At 41.4% G+C, this 19,352-nt stretch overlaps 1 protein-coding gene across 6 annotated transcripts in view; it reads left to right on the plus strand.

Moving 5' to 3' along the window:
• The first annotated feature begins 9,486 nt into the window (after window positions 1-9,486).
• The window catches only part of AHCTF1 (AT-hook containing transcription factor 1), a 67,218-nt gene continuing 57,352 nt past the window's right edge, over window positions 9,487-19,352 (plus strand). For 3 of the 6 annotated variants that reach the window (XM_044419219.1, XM_044419255.1, XM_044419264.1), the window contains exon 1: window positions 9,487-9,820. The gene's annotated coding sequence lies outside the window, so the exon portion shown is untranslated. Of the gene's footprint in view, window positions 9,828-10,297; window positions 10,320-14,882; window positions 14,902-19,352 lie in introns of those variants that run through there. The other 3 variants (XM_044419228.1, XM_044419236.1, XM_044419246.1) reach the window with 3 other exon arrangements.

Here is a 19,352-nt window from a genome sequence, read left to right on the forward strand (position 1 = left end):
GCACAGAAACCATACAGAAAAGGCAGATATGTCAACCAGCATATATTTTATTGAAATACAGTGGTGCCTCGTTCTTCAAACTTAATTAATTTTGGGAGGCCATTTGAATTCTGAATTGTTCAAAGTCCAAATCAATTATTCCCATTAGAAATAATGGAAAGTGAATTATCTGTTCCCAGACCCTAAATAATACCCATTTTGATAAACTTAAACAGTGAATATGGCCTCCTGATATAAATTAAGTTTGAAGTATGAGGCACCACTGTATTAGAATTTATGCTGGTAGTGTTATGTTAGTGCATTTACTGTATCTTATTGAGGAGTGGCTTTATATATATATAAAACCCAAAAATAAAGCAAAAGAAGCACTGAAAATACACAAAAATGCACACACTGAAAATGCATGAGCATTACACAAGGGATGTTTCACAGCAAGAGATGACTTGGGTGCACAACAGATGATGTTTACGCTGTGACTGCATTTTTTTCACTTTGCATACAGTTTGAACGTAGAAGCATCGTTTGAACATTGGAGCAGTTTTATCTCAACTTGAATTGTTCAAAGTCAGAGTTGTTTGAAGTATGAGGCACCACTGTATTTATATCCCACCCTTCTTGTGCAAAATGACACTCACAGTGACTTTAAAACATTTAAAAATTACAATATTATAAAAAGAAAAGTAAGCAATTAACCTGAAGGGATAATGTCAGTGATGAAAACCAAGACATAAATTTTGTTGGTCACTTTTAACAAAATCCTGCTGGAATAAAATTTATCATATATAATACATTTCAATTAAAGATCTAATATATTTATTACATTTCAGATTACATTTGCCACAGAACTCAAGGCAATGGACATGGTGTTACTCATTCTTAGTCAGTTTGCACAATTAAAAAACCTGCTCAGCTACTAACCATAATCAATCCCACTTGTATGTTGAAGCAAGAACTTTTCAGAACACCTGAACAGAACTTAGGAGAACCCACCAGGCATGAAGATAAGCATAGGGAGACATTTCCAGGGAATAAGCATACACCTTTCACTAGTTACATTTATGCCACCCTGAGCTCCTTGGAGGAAAGACAGCATATACACTTAGTTAATTACAGTGAGTATTCATAGATAGATCTTGATTCTCTTCTATAAATTTAAGTATTCTTTCCCATGACCATTGGTAGTGGCAGTAAACTTTACACATGAATTATGCACACTGTGAAGAAGTGAAATGACTCTTGGAAAAGATGTGTTATGCTCTCCTCCTCGTGTGTGGCTCCACAAACTATTCCTGAGCAGCCAGTTCTGCCGACAATTAGGTGTTTCCTTTTCATAGAGTTTGCAATGCCCTGTTCAATTTCTATTAAATTATTCCTACTCTACTGGAGAACAGTTGTGTTCCCATTATGCTGTTTCTGTCTCATTAAGCCTATCGTTATCTTGGTTTTGATGTCCATAACCAATTATCAGCATGTAAACATTTGATAAATAGATGAGCAGATCTTTCAAACAAAACATATACGCATTCATCACACATACATCACATTCATCAGAGGATGTATTTTACAGATCATCAAGGTTGAATAGCTGCCAATAAAGGGAAGAAGCATAGAGAAATATCATGTGATGGTACAAGTAAAATGCCCGAGAATGTGTAAGCTCAGGAGTGCTGAGTTGTAGCTACATAATAAGGCTGCTATATTCTTCTATCAAGTGAACATAGTGTCATACTTTAAGGTTTCTAAAACGCCACTGCCTCACGCACATGCTTCACATGGTTTACTCTATACCAGTGGCGTTGAATCTTTTCTTTGTGAAAGGCCATTTCGCTAAGGGAAAAGTCGGACAGGATCCATACCCAATGGTGACAGAGTCAAAGCTAATACTGAACAGGAATGAGCAAACTTTCTGCTATGAACAAACCCCTTTCTGAGGTAGGGAAGCATGCCCTCATGCAAGATTAACCTGAACCTAAGATGTAACATTCTGAAGTAAACTGTTTAGTATACAGGGTGTCCATGAAGTCCCTGTGCAATTTAAAATACATGTAACTTTGTAGCTACATGAGATAGAAACAATCTGTAAAAAGGATCAGAAAGCTTGATGTATAAAGTTTTTTTATCTTTAGAAATTTTATTCAGCATTTGTTTTACACAATATGTTTAACAATTGCTTGACATTTAAAAATTCCTTATTTTTCAGAATTACTGTTGACCCATGGCTCCACTAGAAGTGAAAGTAAACTGTGTTCTTTGGTTGGCTGAACTAAAATCTACCACCACTGTCCAAAGAAGGTTTAGAACTCAGTACAAGAAAGAAGCACCACCCAAGAATTCCATATCCAGGTGGATGAAAAAATTTAAAGAAACAGGTTCTGTCAATGATAAGCCATGGTCTGGTAGGCCACGTGTTTGACTCCATTAGATTTGATTTCATTAGATTTCTTTTTATGGGGACATGTGAAAACTAATGTTTATTCAACCAAACCTCGATCTGTAAAAGACTTGCAAGCTAGGATAACTGATGTAATTGCTGGCATTATTGAAAATCAGCTTGAAAATGTTTTCCTAGAACTACAGAATCGTATTACCCTTTGAATTAGTAATGTCGATGGACATGTTGAAAATTAACAAGAACAATAAAAAATTAAGTGTTTCTTCTTTCTTTTACTTTTTAAAGATTGTTTCTATCACATGTAGTTACAAAGTTACAGGTATTTTAAATTGCACATGGACTTTATGGACACCCTGTATAATAAGGTGGACTGAAGGGATGCTATGGTTGCTTTGCAGCTGCTGAATGCTCTTTCACTTGCAAACAGCAGGGTGGTCTCCCCTGTCCCTGCCTGCCTAGTGCAGTCCTCCATGCTCTCTGAAATGCTGCTCTTCAGAACTGGGGGTTCATCTGGAACACTACAGCAAATGCAACAGACAGGGACAGCAGGCAAAAGGTATCTGCAGTATTGGCTGCCTCACTGGATACAGTCAATAATCCTGCTGCAAGATGCAGTAACAGGGGAAGGAAAGAGTTGGAAAAGCCTGAAAAAAATGGCCCTGGCAAATACTGTCTAGGGGTATTTACTGACTGCGACAGAAAATAATCAGGATGAACAGGCACATTTTGGCAAAAGGGTATTCCTCCCCCTGCTCAGCAAAAATGATGTAAGCTAGGCATCTGTGAAGGAGACAATGGTCAGGGGGGCGGGGGGGATGCAGTCCTACACATGTTTCAATATAGCGAAATGGCTTGTAATTCAGCTTTCCTCAGCCAGCCAATACCAATAAGCTTCTAATAACTTTCCAAAGAAAACCAAAACAATGGTGCACTTGACAACCAATAATACACTTCTGAAATTTTATCTCTGCCTGGAGAAGTGGCAGGAATATTAATTATTTTAGGAAATTCAGTTAGCATCTCACTCACTGTCCAAACATGAAGTATAATAGTTATTATAGGCAGGGCAAAAGACGTAGATGGCCTGTGAAACCCAACAAAGCACTTAGAGGGTCAATTTTGGCCATCAAGCAGCTTTGCTACATGCGGCATTTATGATGCAGGTGTGATTGTGGAAGTTTGTGAACCCTTTGCACAATGTTGCCATCCTCCAGAGCCTCTCCCATCTTTCCAGCCTTTTCTCTCTGTATGTGTTTTTTTAAAGTAACAAAAGTATGGCATTACATTTTAAATGACAAACCAGAACAAAAGCGGCATATTGCCCAAAATCCACTATACTGCAGCTATGCCATAGCATCACCTTGTGGTTGGTTAATACATAGAAAAACAAAGAAATGCAAACCCCAGGAAAAGAAACTGTGCTAAGGACGCATTTTCCTCTCACAGTGAAAACAGAAGATATGCCTCAGTAAAGCAGTGTGCCTAATCCCTCAGGCAGAGAAGTCCTAAGTGTGACACCTCAGAGTAGGAAGCAAGCAAGATGTGTTGTATCTTTGCAGTGGTATTCTTCCCTCCTTCCTGTCCAGAGAACAACTCCAGGAAGTGCAGCCGACAAGGCTCTTTCCACACTAGTTTCAAGGACAGGTGCTGTAAGTCAGAACTGCAGTTGCACCCTTGGAGCATGTTTCTTAATAATATCTTATATAGTATTTTTACAATACATGTTTGGATGTTTTGCGAATTGCCACAGAGGGGAGTTGCAGGGTATGCCTAGGGCATGCTGGGAGCCATAGGACCTTTTTTTTGTCCAGTGCATAGGGATGCACCTAAACTGTAAAATAAAGAATCATGAAGATTGCTTATATTTTCAAAGCAATGTGTAATTCTGAAACACATGGTAAAAGCCAGGTTGTGTGGTCCAGGAATAAGGCAAAGGTCTAGGAACATTTGCCTAGACCTTTGCCTAGGTCTAGGAATATTTGCCTAATTTGTTTTTCATTAGTTTGCTTTAAATGTCTAATCTGCCATTTTATTGAGTGGGCATTGAGTGGGTGTATGGTAAGCAATCACAACAAAGAATCAACAATTATTAAAGCACTTGAGCATACTAAAGGCCCACAGAGGAATTTAAGTGTACTCAGCTATGACCTGGTCCAGGCTAGAAGCTTGTACAATATTGTGAGGTCTGTGGAGGAATCTTAATATAATGTTCAATAATAAATGTCAAGAACAGAACAATATTTGTGCCTAATTTGCTTTTGCCTTAGGACTCTGTAGTTGGTCATATAGCACTAGAAAATGTTCCTTGAAAAAATCAATTAAGTAGAGGAATTATTTCTGCCTATATAAGGGGGGAAAGCAGTTAAAATTAAAGAGGGCACAGACATCATTTTACATTAACATCAGTTAAACAACACCAATAGTGGTATATATTTACATTCTATTAGGTTATATAATATATAGCTTATTAGCTGTGCTGAAACAGTGAGGCTGAAAATGCTGGAACAAAAGGCTGCCAGGATAATGTATTCATAGCTGTCAAACTTACTTTATAAAAAGAATGCAAAGACAGCTTTTCTGTTCCCTTGTGCACTGTCTAATAAGTGTTCTTTGTTTCACTGAAAAGCCTAAAGGTTATGACCGTTGTCAGGAAGCTCATGTTGTATCAAGAAAGGGGAGTGCGACGTTTCGGGGGCAGGCAAGGTCACACATATGCTTCACCCTACCCTTCATATATTCATAGTAGAAGTATAGAGGATGCAGGAATTCCAGCTTGATCGAACAATGATGAAAAATATTTTCCTCATGTAATGAGACTGACTCATCATCGAAGTAGCTGACCCTGCATCATTGTATGTGTGTGACTGAATATGTCTTGTGTGCTCTGCTTTCCCCCACAACTCCTCAGATCAGGGGTCCTCAAACTATGGCCCATGGGCTGGATATGTCCTGCCAAGGTAATTCAGTCAGCCCACCTCAGAGCTTTTGGACTCATTCAGATAAACTGATCTCCAAACGAATCCAAAAGCTCTCAGCCGGCACAGGCATACTCTGAAACTTTCTGTTTCGGAGACAAGCAGAGAGCCAGCTCATGTGCCAAATTGTAACAGCTCCCTTCAACTGTGCATGTGCCGGCTCTCTCTGTTAGCTCTGACTAGCTCCTGCTGCTGTGCTGGTCTTGCCACATGAATTGTGCATGCATCGGCTCTTCCCCCTATTGCACACGTGTTGGCTCTTAATACAGAGCGGGAATATGGAGCAGGAATACAGAAGAGAGGAGGGCAGTGGAAAGAGAGAGGTGAAGACACTAAAAAGATAGAAGGTAAGAAAAATATAACTTTTTAAATATATTTTAACTATATAATACTTTTATTAATGAATATTTCTGATTTATTTTATTCAGATTTATTTTATTTCCTAAATACAGTGTCAAATTTATTTTATTTCCTAAATACAGTGGTACCTCATTTCACGGACTTAATTCATTCCATGATTTTGATTGTGAACCGAAATTTCCCCATAATGTTCAATGTAATAAAGTTAATCTGTTTTTTGGTTTTTGTTTAACTACAAAAATATGAGCCACATCCCTGGGCTGCGGGCCAAGCTGCAGCCGCCTTGTCAAGCCTGGGGGCCTTCTCAGGGCAAGCCGCTGCCGCCACCATTGAGCGGCCTCCATGCTGGGGAGAGGTGGAAGGTGCCCCACTCGGCCAACCGTGGTCCTGTCCCTTGCCTCCCCTCGCCTCTGCCTGCAGAAGGCTGCCCTTACCTCCCTCCTCGCGGCCCTCTCTCGGCTGGGAGAGCTGTCCTGTGCCCACCTCTCCAGCTTCCCATTCCTGGCCGGGTGAGCCCCTGCAAGGGGACCTTCCTCCAGCTCAGAAGTGGGACGGCGGCGAGGAGCCAGGAAGGCTTCGGCCGAGGCGAGTGTGCCTTCATGGCTCCCCCTTGTGTCTTGCTCTCCCTTTTGGCGGGCGGTGCAGCATCATCTTGGGCTTCTGCTGCAGCCTGGGCGAGCAGAGCAAACATTTTTAATTTAAAAAAATAGCACCGGTTTTAAAAAGAGAGAGAAACTCTACAAACTATATGCAGAGACATAATTTGTAGAGATGGACTTGGGTTGCAGGACCTAGTGAGTTTCTCTCTTTTTAAAGCTGTTTTATATTTTTTAATAAAAAATCATAATTTTTAGCAGATTCAGAAGTTGCTCCCCTCCATCTTTCCTCCTCATTTTTGCTCATGAAAAATAAATTCTAATGCTAATTTTGATGTAGGATGCCACACATCATGTATTTCTATGGGTGTGCACTGATGTGAGTGCAGATTTATTAGTGTCATTTGGTTGCTATTGGAGATGGTGGTTAAAAAAGGTGGTGCGGAGGTGACAGATCACTTCATCATTGCCTGTCCATTGCTTTCTAAAAAGCGATCCCCTGTGGATCACACTACCACATATATAAATGAGCTCAGTGCTCATGATGAGCTTATGATTGTTCTCTGCAGAAATGGTCCTAATCATATCCATTTTATATTCATTGTGTTGTTGTGGACACATTTCTGGGGGGGTCAGTACTGTGCTAATTCTGCATCTGTCGACATGTTTCTGGGGGGTCAGTACTGGTATATTGTTTTTGTAGCACTGTATTTATTGGTATTTTAGTAATAGCAATTTTGAATCCCTGGGAAACTATTATGTCAAGAAAAAGAAAAATTGACTCCGAGTGCAGGATATTCAAAGAACAGTGGACTTGCAATTACTTTTTCATGCAGTACAAGAAAAGAGCTGTTTGTCTAATATGCCAGAATTTAGTGAATTGTGACTCTCTGAAAGACGGATTCAGGTCAAGCAGCCTTACTAATTTCTATGCATCTCTCCCCTCTGAGACATATCTTAATCTCAGGAACCATGCACTCAAAATGGCAGCCATCTTGGGCAGCACCAAAGTCTGTGAACAGACTTTTTCCTGAATGAAACATCTGAAATCTCCAACCAGATCCAGACTAACTGATGCACACTTGCATCACTTGTTACGACTAGCAGTGACAAATATGGAAGTAGACATTAACCATTTCATTAGCCAAAAGCAGGTCCATACTGCCCATTGAAATACTAATAAGTTTATGTTGATTAAAATTGTTCTTCATTTTAAACATTGTATTGTTTTTTCCTGGTTTTTTGCACTACAAATAATATATCTGCAGTGTGCATAGGAATTTGGTCATATTTTTTTCAGACTATAGTCTGCCCCTCAACAGTCTGAGGGACAGGGAACTGGCCCCCTGTTTAAAAAGTCTGAGGACCCCTGCCTCAGATAAACAATCCAGAAATGTTTGCCATCAGAGGCAACCCAGGTCCAAATTTCACTGAATTTCTGAGTAAACATGCATAGATTTGTGGTATTGGAATTTTGAATAAATTGTTTTAATGGGCCAACTTTGTATTTTAACCAATAGACAGAATTTATTTATTTATTTATTTATTAAAACATTTTTATTTAGACAATGGATATATGAAAACACTAAATTTACCAATGGCAACATCCCTTTCTTAACAAATACTAGTTTGGGAGGACTGGGGTTGCAGCACCAGAGGAAAGAGATCACCCTACCCTACCCCTACCATTATCTTAAAGGGAAAAAATAGACACAATAACAAACTACATGGTTAATAAAATATGCAGCTTGGATTTCACCAGTCATGTCCTGCCTTGCAAGGACAGTTCTCTATTTAAAGGCATTCTCTGTTTGAAGGGCTGCCCTGTTCAAATTCAGATACATATTAAGAAACAAGATGGAAGAAAGGAAGCCTTCCTTTTGTCCAACAACTGCACCTGGGCAGCGGATTGAACAGCCACAGAGGACACCTGCCCTCAATCTTCCCAACTGTGGTGAGATTTGCTGAACTTCTATTCTGGGTATAATAATAATTTGCATACATATAAATCAGCCTTTCTTTTATTTTCTCTTTTTTGCAAATCTGTCTCTTCTTTTGTAGGAACAAGTGTCACTTTGTTGTAAATATCAGAACAAAATGAGCAAAAGCTTTGCCATAATATGGCTGCTAAAAGCCTGACACTGTAAAAGCAGCTTTAGGCTTAAGATGGGATTCCAGATCTTTTCAGGAATCCATGTTACAAGCCTTGCTTGTACACCTTAAAAATGCTAATGTCCTTATCCTGAAAGGCCTGTTCCTTGGAGGTAACTCTTAGAGATGCTAATTGTTTACCTGTCCTGAATGTCCTTCTGTATTGTCTTAGCCCTTGTTTTATTCTAATGTGCCTCTACCATATGGTGCAGTGATCCCTCTCCCTCCTCCAAACTATATGTAACTGATAGGTTATAAAAACATCTTGTACAGCCTCCATCTTTGTAGTCCCTTCAGGGGGTTGCCTACATGTATTTCCTGTATGTCTGAATAAACTGTACATGTTCTATTGATCATAGACCCCCCAACTAACTCTCAAAGGTAATTATTTTCACTCTTGACATAAACAAGAAAATATCTTAAGTGAGCCTCTGCAAACACATCTTTGACTATAAAGGATTTTAAAAAATAAGGTAGGCACTTAGGCAGTCCATGCCCATGTCAGTCCAGGTGCTGAAGCCAGTCCATTTGCCAATGTCCCCATCACCCGTCTTTCCGCAGAAGGTTCTGTGCTGTAAGACCACAGATTCCAGCTACAAGATCAAGTCCTGGGTGCACCACTGGCCCATTTGGAGCGAAGTTGCCAGTGTGGCCAATCACTTTCATGAACATGTTGGTGCACCCTGAAGCAGTTTACAGGTAAAAATACACAAGCGCTATAAGGATTGCAACCCAATGTTAATTAATATGGGAGTAAGCCCTTTTCTACATGGTTGGAACTATTTCCACAAAAACGTGCATAGGCTCAGGCCGCAGATAACTGTATTATCCATCGCTACTAGCTGTACTGGCATTTCCTCAACAAAAGAAACAAGTCGGAAGCACAAGCTTTCAAGCGTCCCGGAATATCGCTTCAGCGGCCCAGCTCAAAGCGTTGCATGCTGGGATTCGTAGTTTTACGGAAACTACGTTCGGGTACTTTCCACTTTTCTTCGACGAACTGTAACTCTAAAATGAGGAAAGGCGTAAGAATTTAAAAATTCCCGCGACGGCTGTGATTTGTTCTCGCGAGATCTCGCTCTTCTCTCCCCCTACATCCCCTCCTTTCTGCTGCCTGCCGGTGGCGATCGTGGGTGGGGGGAGGAAGAGGAGGTTGCTGCGCAGACAGATACCGATCGAGCGCCGTAGCAGCAGCGGCTCGAGCAGGCCTGGCCTAGCCCAGCGAGCCCGCCAGGCTGCCTCCGTTTTTCGTTCAACCGCCGCGGCGTCAGCAGGGGAGAGATGTTGCTGTTCTGATCAAATACTCAGCGACGGGACCGAAGCGGTGACACCCGCCTTGGCCGCAGGTACCAGGCAAGAAAGAGAGACGGGCCGGCCGAGTGAGGGTTTGGGCGGCGGGATAAGCCTGTGTAACCTCCCCACTAGGCCCGGTTTCGGGCCGGAGTGGGGGGAAAGCGGAGGCCCGAGGAAGGCCAGTGTCGGGCTCATTATGTAAGCGTCGGCCGGTGCCACACATGGCTGTGCCGGTTGCCTGAGCCGCCGCCTTCCCCGGGTCAGCCTCCTGGGTGTGCCGCCGGGCCCGCTGCTTCCCCAGCACACCCACCCGCGGAGGCTACCTGCAGGGCGGTGAAGCCCTGCCTGGCCGTTCTCCCTCCCTGCCGTTTCCAGGTCCCGCAGCGCGGGCTGGGTGGCCTTGAGAGGGGCGCGCAAGGCGGCAGTTGTGAGCGGAGGGAAAACGTGCCGCTCGCGACGCGGCAAGCGGAAAGCCTAAAGGTTGTTGTGAGGGAGCCGGGGCTCCGCAGCACGATGCTCCACTCTTGCACGCTGGGGAGAGCGGCCTTTCAGGTTTGCGTGTGCATGGGAGTCGGTCGTGACTGCGTTTTTCCCCTCGCCCCGCTTAGGCAGCACGGCGAGCATGTGACCGTTCACGGCAAACAACTAAAACGACGGGGAAACAGCCATTTTTGAGAGTCAACACGGATAGTGGCAGGCTTAGACCTGGAGCCAGAGCTCGGGGGGGGGGGGGGTTCTGGCTGGGCAGCCTGTTCTGTGTGTTCTGCCTGGGAAGGTTTCTGTTGCTCGTTGGAGTTGCTTTCAAGGAAGTGTGCATCCTCTTTCAGTCCTAATTTTGTGTTCTTGGCAGCAAGTGATTCTCAGAGAAGCTAATACATGCTACAGTACTTGAGGGGGTCTTCAACTACTGCAAGCATCTTATCACCTCAAACCACATGGGAGATGACACCTCGCATCTTGCCCCCAAAACTTCGTGGATGTAGAAGCTAGGAAACATGGGATAATATCTCTTCCTAAAGTACCCCTATGTTTGTTTTGTGGCAGAGCATTGGAAAGTGATCCTTCTTTTGGTTTGAAGGCCGGTGCTTCTGTGTACTAGGCTAATATTTCAGTTGTATATCTCTGAGCCAGGAAGTCCCCTGGTTCACATGTTACCTCTGAACTAAGGAAAACTTAAGCTACTATCTGGCCTAGCTCACTCATAGATATTTTAGCTTAATTAAGTCAATATATCTATGTGCATGTGTGCTTGTGTACTCTATCCTCATGCCTATTTCCTCTTACATCCACAGCACACTGCAAATGAGCACTTCCAGACATAGTTCCAACCTTGTTCAAATTCAGGCCATTATTGTTCCACATTAAAAACAACCTAGAAAACTACCATGAATTACCAAAAATACTAAGTCATTGTGCCCTGACAAGTTTGAAGATGGAGCATGTGGCTGATGAATTTGCACATATCTCTGTTTAAAAAACTGAGATACATATGTTCACACCAAACCTTGACCTGAGCCCTCAGTCAAGTCTGATAATATCAGCTTTTAATCTACATGGCAATATCAAAAGCTAGCACTCCACTTAACTCTAAACACATTGAATTAATAGGTATCACCACTAGCACAACAGAAAATTAGCACTTGCTGGTACAGCTGAGGAAACTAGCTGTTTCTAGGATAGGACAGGTTAGCATAAACTCTGCTGACCTGTCTCATTCTAGAAGTGATAGGTAGCACTACTCAAAACTGCTCCAACTAATGCTATGTCCTGTTGAACTAGTGATTGTCTCTGCTAATGTTGTGGCAGCATTGGATACTGCCCACTGGCTTTTTGTAAGGATTATTGAGATAAAGATTGTGGAGTGCACTTGGAGAAAAGAATCAAATGCTAAGCAGCATACATTTATAAACAGAAGTAACAGTACAATCTTAGGCATGTTTACTTGAAATTAAATATTAAGTTCAGTTGGACTTACTCCCAGTTAAGCTTGTGTATGGTTGCAGTGGACATCTTCTATTTTTTGGGATAATTGTTAAGAATTAATACGAACAATTCTTGTGCTTTTGGGAGACTTAATGGAGGAATATAGCTACAAAAATATGTGAAAGTGTGATGAGGTACTCTTTGATTCAGTGTACACTGACTTCCTTGTTGCTACATTAGTTAATGTTCAAGCCAAGACTATAATATACATTTGGGGAACCTTGATTCCTACCCTGTATGCAAAAATAGATCAGAGTTTGATAAAATACATTGACGATTTGAGTGGTAATCAGATTTGTGTCTGTAGATCCCATATTGACAACCAATGACTTACAGCTAGGCTACATCAAAAGATTAGTATAACTGGTTGGTGTCCTAAACTTGGTAGGCTGAATGCATGAGTATGCAAGGATACATTTCACCTGTCCTTCGAAACTAAGAGTTCTTTTGTGAAAGTTTGATTGTGAGGTAGTTATTCGATATTGTCATGAAATCACGCATCTTTCATATGCCTTTCTGTTTTCATGTTTTAAAGGTATGCATATTTTGGCAGAACTGTAGAGCTGATATGTAAAATAATGCATCATATAATAAGCATGTTAAGCTTTAATTTCTCATTGTTCTTGGGTATGAAGAAAAATTGGTTGCCACTGTTTCAGTGTACTCAAAACAGTTGTGTTACACGTCAAAACAATAGGATATAGCAACTTTCCCCAAACTTGTACCTTCTAGATGCATTAGACTACAACTTCTATCATGTCCATCCCCAGAGAAGGCTGGAATATAAAATAGGTTTTATGGGTGAAAACAGTCAAGAGACCAGGGTATTTATCTCTATACATCAGTGCTGCCTTCTAACACAAATGAAAGCTAAGATACAACCTGTGTAGGAAGCTGACAAAGTTGTAACCTGTACTGCCTTAGTCTTTGCATCTAGCAAATGATGCTTTTTATCATTTAAAGAGTGGTAAGCATGTAGAAGGACAAGCTCTGTTGAAAGGGTCAACATGGCTTCTGCAAACCTTTTAGAGTTCTTTAGCAGTATTTATAAGCATTTGATCCAGTACACATTGACAAAAGCCTTTTCAAAGTTCAAGGAAACCAAGTCTGTCACCAGAGATTCCTGAGCATACTTAGCAGTCATGGAATAGGCAGAGGGGTGGCCTTATAAATCAGCAGCTAGTTAAAGAACAGAAATCAAAGGGTAGGAATAAATGGTATTTTTTTTCCAGTGGAAGGATGTACACAGTGGGGTTCCACAGGAATCTTTATCAGGACAAATGCTTTTAAACTTATTCTTAAGAGATCTGGAATTAGGAATGAGCAGTGAATTGGCCAAGTTTGCTTATTTAGAGTGTTAAAAAGGGATAGTGAGAGCCTCCAAATGCTTGGAGAATGGGCATTGAAATGGCAAATGTAGTCCAGTTTAAGCAAGTGCAAAGTTACACACATTGGGGTAAAAGTTCCCAGCTTCAAGTATGAGCTGATGGGATTTAGGCTAGCTGCAACAGATCCAGAAAGAAACTTTGGGGTTCTGGTGGAGAGCTGAATGAAAATGTCAAAGCAACATGTAGGTTTTTTTGTTTTTTGTTTTTTTTGAAAAAGGCAAATTCCATGTTAAGCATAATTAGGAAAGGAATTGAAAATGAAACTGCCAGTTACATAGCTCCCTTTATACAAATCTATGGTACGACAGCACTTAGAATACTATCTGTCTGTCTATTTATTGAATTTATAGGCCGTTCATCACTGTTGTCTCTGGATGGCTTACAGCATTATTCTAAATCCTAAATAAAATAAATCAGCTATTCCACGAACTGAGCATAAAACTAACATATTTAAAATACATTAAATAAATCAAATACAGTTAAAATTGGTTAATGTTAAAATATTGATCAAATAAAAAGATCTTGACCTGGCACTAAAAAGCATATAATGACCAATAATAGGTCTTGTCACTGCACATTGTGCAAAAAAGACAAACTAAGGATGCAGTCTCATGCATGTTTAGATAACAAATAGTTGTACAGCTGTAGAAACAAAATGAGTCAGAAGGGGTCTCCCAGGCCATCTAGTCTGACTCCCAGCTCCAGCCATCTCTGCTCATGTAATCCCCAACATGTGGTTGTCCAATCTTTCCTTGAACACCCTCACTGATGAAGCCTGAACCACCTCCCTTGGAAGTCCATTCCATATCCTAGGGGTCCTCACCATCAGGAAGTACTTTCTGACATCCAACCCGAAGCCTGGTTCCTTGAGCTTTGCCTCATTGGAATGTGTCCTGCCCTCAACTGCAGGGAAGAACAGGTCATGGCCCTCCTCCACATGACATCCCCTCACATACCTATAAGTCGCTAAAAGTTCACCTTGGACTCTTCTCCAGGCTGAAAAGACCCAGTTCCCTCAGTCTTTCCTCATATGTCACCCCTCCCAACCCAGCTACCATTCTTGTGACCCTGTGCTGAACTTCTAACCTAGCCATGTTTCTCCTGTAATGTAGCTCCCATAACTGGAGGCAGTATGCCAGTTGTGGGCTCACCAGAGTCGTGTATAGCGGTATCAACACTTTCCTAAATCTGGAAGGCACGCTTCTGTCTTTACATCCAAGGGTGGCATTTGTCTTCTTAACTGTCATGTCACACTGCTGGCTCATGTTCAGCCTGCTGTTGACAAGTACTCCAAGATCCCTTTCACAAGTGCTGCTCTTCATTCTGTACCCGTGGCACCTATTCCTGTGTCCCAAGTGCAAGACCTTGCGCTTATCCACATTGAATGCAATCCTGTTGTCCCCTGCCCACTTCCACAGCCTGCCCAGATCCTTCTGGATCTGGATCACCTGCTTCTTGGTTGTGGCCACCACCTCTGCCCCCACTTTGGTATTGTCCATGGATTTAGTCAGCAGACTAGTTCTCTCCTCCTCCAGATCATTGATAAAAAAGTTGAACAGAATCGCTTCCAGAACTGAGCCCTGGGTGAGCTCGTCACCGGCTGCCATCCAGATGATTCGCTACTGATAGTCACCCTATGCTTGCAGTCCATCAACTATGCCCTAATGCATCGGGCAGTGCATCGCTCATTCTATCCCAAAGCTCAACAATTTCTTGACCAGAGTATCATCCAACACTTTGTCAAAGTCCTTGTTGAAATCCAGGTAAACCACATCCACGTGTCCTCTCCATCTAGCCACCTTGGCTCCTTATCATAGAATTGCACAACGCTAATCTGGCAGGAACTATTTTTATGGGAATCTGTACTGCGTGGCTGCCAACTTCCCATCCCTATCTAGGATTTCTAGAGCTTTCCCTATTATGAGTCTTTCCATCGTCTTTCCCAAAATGGATGTAAGGCTAACTGGCCTGTAACTCCACATCTCCCCTGCTACACTTTTGGAGGATTGGTACCACTGACACCACTGTCCAATCCTCTGGAAATTCTCCCATTTTCCACATGGCCTCAAAAATGAAGGTCAACAGATGCAAGAGTACCCCTGTCAATTCCCAAAGTGCCCTTGGGTGTAGCCTGTCAGGGCGTGGCACCTTTGTAACATCCAGGGCCCTCAGGAGTTCCTTGACTTCTAGGGAGGTGACTCCAATCTGTGCCCTTATAACCCAAACCTCATCTAGCCTCCCCCCGCCCAGCTAGATCTCCCCCAACCTGCTTTGGGGGAACACAGAAAAAAATAATCATTTAACATCTGTGCTTGTTCCTTTACATCAGTTACCAGGTCCCCTCCCTTCCCTTTAAAGTGGTCCCGCCACCTGTCTCCCCTTCCTTTTCCTATTTACATGAAGGTAGAAGCCCTTTTTGTTGCTCAGCTCATAATCAGCCTTTGCCTTGTGCAGAACCCTTCTGCATCATGTCGCTGCCTCCTAGTATACCCTTTTGCCCACTTGCTTCAGTGTCCATTACCTGTGGAGGTCCCTCTTCCTTCTAATCCCTCTTTGTATCCATGGTGGTGCCCTCCTACACTTTCCCGCTTTGCTAATCAGTGGTATCATTAAGGCTTGTACCTCCAAGACCTCCCTTTTTAGCGCCATCCACCTCTCCTGGTCTTCCAGCACCCTCTCCCAGGAGACTTCCCCCAGCCTGGCCTTCAGTTGACTGAAGTTGGCCCCCGAGAAGTCCCAAAGTCCTATGCTGGCTGAGGTGTGGTAAGAGTTTTCTAAATACAGATAGGATTGTACTTTAAGATAATCCAGAGGCTGGAGCAACTCACTTTTGGAAAGATGGCAATATCTGAGATTATTTAAGCTTATAGATAGGCAGGAAGGGGAGATATGGTAGAAGTACAATATTATACCTGGCATTGAAAGAAAGAGACATATTTTATTTCACTCATGATACTAGAACTTGGCATCATCCCATGAAGCTGATGCAAGACAGATAAAAGGAAATTCTTTAAACTGTGCGTAGTTAAACTATGGAATTCAATTCCACAAAGTGGAGCAATGGCCACTAATTTGGATGGCTTTTAAAAGGGATTAGGCAAATTCATGGAGGAGGATTCAGTGGCTACTGGGACTAATGGCTACGCTAGTTCCTGCACTAGAGACAGCTTGGTTATATGTAGCAGTTAGGGGAGAGCATGGACAGGAGAGTGCTGTTGCCTTCATGTCCTGTTTGTGGGTTTCCCAGGGGCAGTGGATTGGCCACTGTGGGATCAGAAAGTTGCACTGGATAAATCTTCTTATGTTCCTATGAACTTTGTCATTGCATTCCTGCAGATGATATAGTGGGAGCAGAAACTAGGTTATAAACAGTGTGCACCTGGAGAACCCAACTAGAGGTACCCTTGCAGAAATGGCTGAGAATTGTGCTTATAAAAGTTGTGCAAAATTGTGCAGAGCTCTGCTAACACTTGTTGAAGGACATTGTAGCATATTACTTGTAGTTTGTATGTAGCTGAAGATTTTAACTTACTTGTCTGAAAAAATATATTAAATCTCCCAATGCATTTTTAATATCAAATATTTGATTTGCCAACAAAAATTCCAAGCTTGGTGAGATAGTGAGTCAGTTAATATGGACTGAATTCTGTGACTTGTCAACATGAATTTTTTCCTTGTATATATTTATTCTTAATTTTGCACTTTTTCTTTTGTACAAGCTCTTGATATTGGCATGTAATGCTTTTATTGAACTATAGTAATGTAATAGAAGAGGCTGCTATTATTGATGTCATTGTCTTTAACAAGTTGTTTCTGGGTGTGCATCTGATCAGTGCCTTAGTCTGACTGCAGTACTTTGGTATTGTCCTTGTGGCCAGCAACATTTTTTTTTTCAGATTATTGTCTTATTCCTTGAATTAGTTTCTGGATGTGCTGGATTCCCCCCCACCCCCTTATTTAGCACAGAACGTTTGAGTTTTACAAAGTTTTTCACTGTTTTAAAAACTGAACAGAGTATTGCTGGGCTCTGGGCCTTAATGTTCTCCTCTGATTAAAAATAATATTTTTTTAAGATATTGTAGCTATCTAATTAATTGTGATTAAACTGTTAACCATTTGATTCATAGTCACTTTGATTTATGACACAGTGGCTTAAATCCAACATCACTTGAGTGGAGTTCCTTTGCTTCCCTTCCTCTGCAGCCTCCAACACACCTTCCATATCTGTTCTGGAAAGTCCTTTAACCCTCAGGAAGCGATTTGGAAAACATGAAAAGGGACTGCAGTGGGAAGGGAAATCTGTTTTGCTGGAAGAACTTCAGAATTTGATCCAACCCAGTGAAAGATACAGCTAATGTCTCAATTTTTTACTGAGTTGTTCAGACTTGTAAATGGCATGTTGCCTGTAAAGATAATCTAAATGCTGACTATAGAAGAGGTTTAGAGGAAATTTAATCTTGATTTTGGTGAGAAGGGCTACTGGTTGGACTAAGCAGACATTGCTGGGCTAGCTTGTGGAAATCACTGAAGCTGCTAACAAGGGCCTTCTTATCTTCAGTGGTGGTGAACTGAGGACATAGACACCATGGCTTAATCTGGTAAAGAAATATGCCAGTTGAGGGCATCCTACAGTGTCAGCAGTCACAATGAGCTCAATGGCACTATTCACAGCCTGTTTGCCTTGCACCAGAGCCAATTAGACCCTGATTTGCACCTGTGTAAAACACTTGCCTATCTTGGCATGCTTATACAGTTCTCTTAAAGACGGTAAAGCTAATGAGGCTGCAATCCAAAACTAGATTTAACAGGAATACTGAAAGAGAGAGCATTATAAAAAACAAAACCTCAAAACTATATATATTTCCAAATAAACAGTTTCAGTGCACACAAAGGAAATACTTGCCTATGTTGGTTGATGAAGTTTGTGCATTTTCATCAGTGATGTGAACTTTCTAAAAATGTTTCATCTCAGTTTGCATTAGAAAACTTTCTGATGCCCAAGGCAGGGATTGTGGCCCTCAAGAAGTTTTGCCCACAACTTAAATTATTCTTCATCTTTGGCTAATCTGGCTGGAACTGGTGGAGGCTGAAGGTGAAAACATCTGGAGGGCCATAGTTTTCCCACCCCTGCAGCAGAATGATCTAATTTAGCATGTTCATTTTATTTGCATTTTCGAAACAAAGCTGAAATACTTGAGAGAAAATTTAAAGCAGACTCAGTGTAATTTAAATGTTATATTACATTGAAATTTTAATTGGAATACTTGCGAAAAATGTATACTTCCCTCATTGCTTAAATTTAATGGGAAAAAAGAAACTGAAAGTATTTCACGTGTTTATTAAATTCATGCCCTGCCTTTTTTGCCTCATACAAGAAACCCAAGTTGGTTTACATGGTCCTTCTGTCCATTTTACCCTCACAACAACCTGTGCAGTAGATGGATTGGTCTGAAGTCACCCAGTGAGTTTCACAGCTCAGCAGGAACTAGAACTTGGATCTCTTCAGTGCAAACTCATTCTAACCACTGTAACACCCTGACTATCACAAATTATTTTTATTTGATGACACCAGTTAGCAACTCAAAGAAATGTGCATGACATGCTGACAGCCACTCATCTAATTCAGTGACAATCAGCTCTCTTCCAGGAAGGTTTTTAAAGTCCCTTCAGTTTTTCTGTCACTATTCCTACATTCCATTTCACTCTGCAATATGTTTATGTATATTTTAATAGCATATATGTTTTTCTGACACACTTACTCTGGGGATAATTACCTGACTGAGAATAATTACCTGACGCATATTAATTACAATTTTAAAGCTTCCAACCTTGCCTAATAATATTGAATTTGCCGTTGGCATCCATTCATTTTTACTAATGAATGTAAGGAAGTGAACGTTTTCCATGGAAAAATTAAGCAACATCTCCCCCCACCCACATACAGAAATATGGATACACATAATCTTTAGGCTAAGCAGTAGATGACTTTTACTTCCAATATGCTGCTGTCTAAGGATGAATAGCCATGTTTTGTATGTACCATATGGGATGTGGTTTTTCCATAGTTCTTTACTGGAAGGAAAAACAATCACCCACTTAGCCTAGAGAGTGTCTGTATATTTACATTTCTGGGAGTGTAGTAGTGTTGGGACACTACTACATATTTGGATAATATTCCAAATATGCATACAAAGAGATAATTCTAAAGCAACAC

Source organism: Varanus komodoensis, unplaced genomic scaffold (genome assembly GCF_004798865.1).
Source record: "Varanus komodoensis strain SLA01 unplaced genomic scaffold, ASM479886v1 scaffold1, whole genome shotgun sequence".
In the NCBI taxonomy this organism is placed as follows: domain Eukaryota; kingdom Metazoa; phylum Chordata; class Lepidosauria; order Squamata; family Varanidae; genus Varanus; species Varanus komodoensis.